This window comes from Chrysochloris asiatica, unplaced genomic scaffold, assembly GCF_000296735.1.
Source record: "Chrysochloris asiatica unplaced genomic scaffold, ChrAsi1.0 scaffold00062, whole genome shotgun sequence".
In the NCBI taxonomy this organism is placed as follows: Eukaryota; Metazoa; Chordata; class Mammalia; order Afrosoricida; family Chrysochloridae; genus Chrysochloris; species Chrysochloris asiatica.
In genome coordinates this window covers 8,185,934-8,191,216 of record NW_006408580.1, presented here as the reverse complement: position 1 = coordinate 8,191,216, position 5,283 = coordinate 8,185,934, and the positions used below count along the sequence as shown (strand labels likewise).

Below are 5,283 nucleotides of genomic sequence, written 5' to 3'. Positions count from 1 at the left end.
TAAAAGGGGTTCTACAACTTGCCCAGTGAAATAGGTTTCTTGCAGCACCTTTGCAGAGTATAGGACCTTAGGTGGAATCCTGAGCCCCATCCAGAACCTTCTGAGGTAGGACATTCCCACTAGAAAGGACAAGCAGGCCAGCCTGGAATAGCTAGAGCAACAGAAGATACATCTTCAACGAAAGATCAGCAGGAAAAATTCAAAAGAAAAATGGCAGTATGACTGGCTACTATAAGAACAAGCAAGTTGTTCACTGGGGAGCCATCAAGGCAAGCAATTAAGTCCTTTCAGGACAAACCACCTCCAAGACTGAAACCCAAAGGGAACACATGAGTAAGCATGTAGGCTTGCTGGCAACCATGTTGGTCTACTGGTGAGTGGAAGAGGGGGAAAGACAACAGTGAAGAAATGGGCTGAGTTCAACCACATTCCATAGACTCCCGTTGACCTGGAGATGAGAGAGAGAAGAGAAATGGCTGGTTGATCCAATGTGTGCTAAGACCTGGGAACACCTGATTCAATGGACAAGGACAGTCACAGAGGGCTAGAGCTGAGAGTGAAGCATCCAGTTGATATGAAGTGAGGGTAGATGCGTAAGAACACCCAAACTTGCAGATAGTACCCATTTAACCTAGCCTTGATGGCTTGACAATCAGAACTTGACTGTTGTTGGTGTTGTTGTTATGTGCTGTGAAGTCAGTTCTGACTCATAGCCACCCTGAACAGGGTTTCCAAAGCTATAAATCTTTACAGGAGCAGAAAGCCTCATCTTTTTCCCGTGGAGCAGCTGGTAATTTCGAACTGTTGACCTTGAGGTTCGCAGCCCGATTCATAACCACTACGCTACCAGAGCACCTTAGAACTCGACTAGAGGATGATAAAAAAACAATTAAAAAAAATATATATATATCATTTTATTACTATTAAAAAAAAAAAACCACACACACAAAATGCAACATCCTAAAAAACCCAAAATTTACTATTGAAACTAATTCCTTAGCCTCTTAAAAAGCTACAACCTGAATTTTTAAAAAGTATTTTCTCTATGAAGAATCTTATCAGCTATACAAAATTCTGTACAGTTTTTATACTGAAGCTAATATTGAGCTGTATTTGAATTCACATTCTTAACTAAACAATTGCCTAAGCACACACGCATACTCCACACATTATTACAGGATAGCCACTTAGTCTTCATTTTCATCTTCTTCTTCCTCTTCCTCTTCCTCTTCCTCTTCCTTATATTCTGGTTCATTCTTCATTTTTGAGCCTGTTGGCCTGCCAGGACCCTTCTTTCCTGCTTCACTTTAGCCCTTGGCACAGTATGCGGCAATATCATTTTCATATTTTTCCTTTAGCTTGGCTGCCTTCTGCTCATATGGTTGTTTATCTTTGGCTGATTGTTCAGACCACATTTCACCTAATTTTTTTTTTTTTTTTTTTTTTTTTTGCAATATCCCCAATGGATAGGCCTGGGTGCTCACTTTTGATCTTTGGGCGATGTTCAGAGCAAAACAGGAAGAAGGCAGATGGTGGCCTCTTGGGGGCATTGGGATCTTTTTTCGTTTTTTTCTTATTACCTTTGGGAGGCACATAATTCTTCATCTCTCTGTCATAGCAAGTTTTGTCACTTTTTGCCATATCTTCAAATTTCGACTTTTCCTTTGCAGTCGTGGTCTTCCATTTCTCGGAGCACTTATAGAACTCGGTGAAGTTGATGGACGCATCAGGGTGTTTCTTCTTGTGCTCTTCCTGGCACATCTGCACGAAGAAGGCGTACGAGGACATCTTGCCCCATGGCTTGTTGGGGTCTCCTTTGCCCATTGTGAGGCGCAATGCGTGGTACGAGTCAAAAAGCTTTTCCTCAGAGTCATGCGAAGCAGCCAGATCCGACTAAGATGCTTCCTCCCAAGGGCTCTGCCATGAGCTGGTTTCTTGCTAACGCCCAATTTTTGATAAAGGACACTAGTGTAAATTGCTAAAATTTTATTAACTTGACCTATACTTATGGATGTAGTAGCTCAAAGGAGTCTTCCCATCAAATGTAAATCCTATCCCCACTGTATACAGGATAGATAGGGACAGGCAACTTAGATATTGACTACCTAAAATAAGGGGGTGATAAAGGCACAGAGTGACTGGCTTACAAGTTTTCAAGAGGGAGTTTAGTTTAAGAGTGTGTGAGGGAGGGTAGAGTCCCCACTGAATAGTTTTCATCTTGTCTAGAAGGGTCTAGGGAAAGGAGATGGGGTTAAGATTCTTATGATTCAATAGTGAGTAACTGTTATCATGACTAATTGTGACTGGCACAACTGTAAAGGTAGAAGTTTTGTAACAAAAACAGGGGAGTGGTTAATCTTACAGTCCCAAAACATAGGACCCTAGGACCATCAAGGGAGAAGAGCACAAGCAGAATGCAGGGCCCTATGCAGAAAAGCAGTGACACCAGAGATGGAGGCAGATATGAGGACATGGAGAGAGGGAGCAGGTGAGGATTCTGGACTCATGGAAAGAGAGGGACTGGGTGCTGACTGGCAGGAGGCAGGCTTGCAGAATGTGCCCTTTGGTTGTTTAAATGACTATATATTCCTGAGTGTTTTTGTGTACAACCCCCCACCCACTCAAAAATAAAACAAAACAAATAAACAAACTGAAAACAGAGGGAATGGAAGCAAATACTATTGAATGTTGACACACGGAGGAGATTGTAATCATTGCAATGAAACGATGGTGTAAAGCCAGTGTTCTCCCTCAATTCGCAATAAAACTTTTTAAAAAATGCATTACTGACATTTCATACAAATTGAAAAAGGAAGACCTTGCTATTATTTTTAAATTTAAGTACTTCATAATTACCTCTATTGCCATACCTTAACAATTTATACTGTTGTTATTAAGTGCTGTCAAGTCTGCTCCAACTCATAGTGAGCCACAGACTTTGTGGTTCAAACCGACCTTGAGGTCCAGTGTATAATCCTGTAGCACCATACCACCCTATAACTTAGGCTAAATCATTAAACCCATTGAACAAATTTACAAACTGAGTCATACAGAAGGTTAAGTAATTCACAAGCTGGTGATTTCAGCTTCAGTAGAGCTGGGATTTCAACCCAGATAGTTGACTTCCAGTCCATCCTCTTCACCCTTATGCAATGCTGCCTTCATAATATCAAATACTGATTTCATGTGACTTCTGACACGCCGCATCCAAGTAGATCTGCAGGAGACCTTCATTTCCTAGCTCTTGAAACTGACTAAACAGTAGAGCAATACTATAGGATTTCAACATGTTCTGCCTCTTAAAGTATATGCATATGTGTGCAAGTGTGTGTGTGTGTGTGTGTTTATGTATGGAGGCAAAGTGATGGGGAGAATGGTAAATGGTAAATGAAATCTGAGTAAAGGAGACAGATGTTTTGTACATGCAAAATGTGTGCTCTAATTCCAAGTGGCAATAATCACCATGTCAAGATTATATCCTAGAATATCATGGAAGTCTACACTGAAAATTGCTTGTTGTCTTAGGCCAGGTTTTCTAGAAAAAGGGAGAAGTTTCTTTTTTTCTCTTATCAAGGCAAGAGCTTACAATTGCAGAGTCCCAGGTCCCCAGCGGAAGACAGTGAGTCATTCCCTCATTCATGTCCATTATATTGGGTACAGACCACACTCTCAAGGAAATATCCTTTCAATTGTTTTGCTGCTCATGGCCAATCATCATAGAGTGATTAAGTTTCATCACCACGGGAACAAGCACATTCCCAATGGCTAACCCTCTGGAAATTCTGGCCTAGTGAAGTTAACACAGAACCCTAACCATTACACTTCTCTAAAAATACTCGGCATGACAAAAATACCTCTAAGTAGTTCCATTGAATATAAATGAATCAGCATAGCTCATTAAAATAATCATGTTTTTCATTTGGATGTTGACTAAGACAAATAGTTCAGATCATTTGGTATTTTATGTTAAATTAACTATGCTCAATTCCTTCTCAAAATATCTTGACATTCTCTGAGTTTCATCTAAAATGCCATAGATACATACCAGTTAATTGCCAGCTACATTAGTTTCTAATGGGAGGGGGGCTGTTTACCTCTATTTTACTTTTTGAGAAAAAAACAAAACAAAACAAAAACTTTCTTAGAACTGTTGTGCAGCCTCTAAGTCAGAGACCAAGAGACATCTTGCTTGAGTTTTCATTGTCATGCATTCTGCTCCCCACTCAACCCTAAAACCCAATCTTGCCATATGAAAAAAGGAGCAGCATCTCAAGATTTGCTTTTCACTCTGATCTGAGTATTTGAGGTGCAGTAGAAATGGTGACTACCTATATTACTCTCCAACTTCCCCTCTATACTGCAAAACTGACAAAGTGATTTCCTACTCAAATAATTGTGAGCAGAGAATCTGACATGTACATGGTCTAAATCACAAAAGTGGATATAAAAATGTAAGACCTAAGAATATCAATTTTGGATTTATTTTCTAGTCATGCACCCTGTAAGCTCCCCAAAGTCATGCGTTGAATCATGTCCATATACATCATAGAGACAGATGTGGCACAATTTTGTACTTTCATATCCACTAATATAACATATTGAAAATATCATAGCTTAGGTCAGGCACCCCTTAGTGCTCAAACTTATATATCTTTCCTCTTTAGTAGTGTAAAGAGGTATTTTTAATTACTTCTTTGATTACTGGATTTCTGTTTCCATGAGTGTTGGTGGTGGATCCAAGCAAAATGAAGTCTTTGACAGATTCAATTTTTTCTCCACTTATTATGAAATTTATTGCTCCAGTGGTGAGGATTTTTGTTTTCTTTACATTGAGGTACAATCCAAACTGAAGACTAAGTCTTTGATCTTCATCAGTAAATGTTTTAAGTCCACTTCATTTTAGGCAAAAATGTTTCTATCATCTATATATTGCAAGTTGTTAATGAGTTTTCCTGCAATCCTGATGCTATGTTCTTCATATAATCCATCTTCTTGGATTATTTAATCAGTGTACAGATTGGATAAGTGATAGGCTTCAACCCTGGCACACACCTTTCCTCATGTTAAAACATTCAGTATCCCCTTGTTCTGTTCGAATGACTGCCTCTTGGTCTAGGTACAGGGTCCTCATGAGTACAATTAAGTGTTCTGGAATACCCACTCTTCTATCCAGTTTGTCATGATCCACAGTCAAAAACCTTTACATAGTCAATAAAGCACAAGTAAACATCTTTCTGGTATTCTCAGTAATGATATCCCTAGTCCCATATCCTCTTCTGAATC

General features: G+C 39.5%; 1 pseudogene; it reads right to left on the bottom strand.

Annotated features, from left to right (window-relative positions):
• Positions 1 to 1,187: 1,187 nt before the first annotated feature.
• On the bottom strand, positions 1,188 to 1,824 carry LOC102812288 (annotated as a pseudogene).
• Positions 1,825 to 5,283: the final 3,459 nt, after the last annotated feature.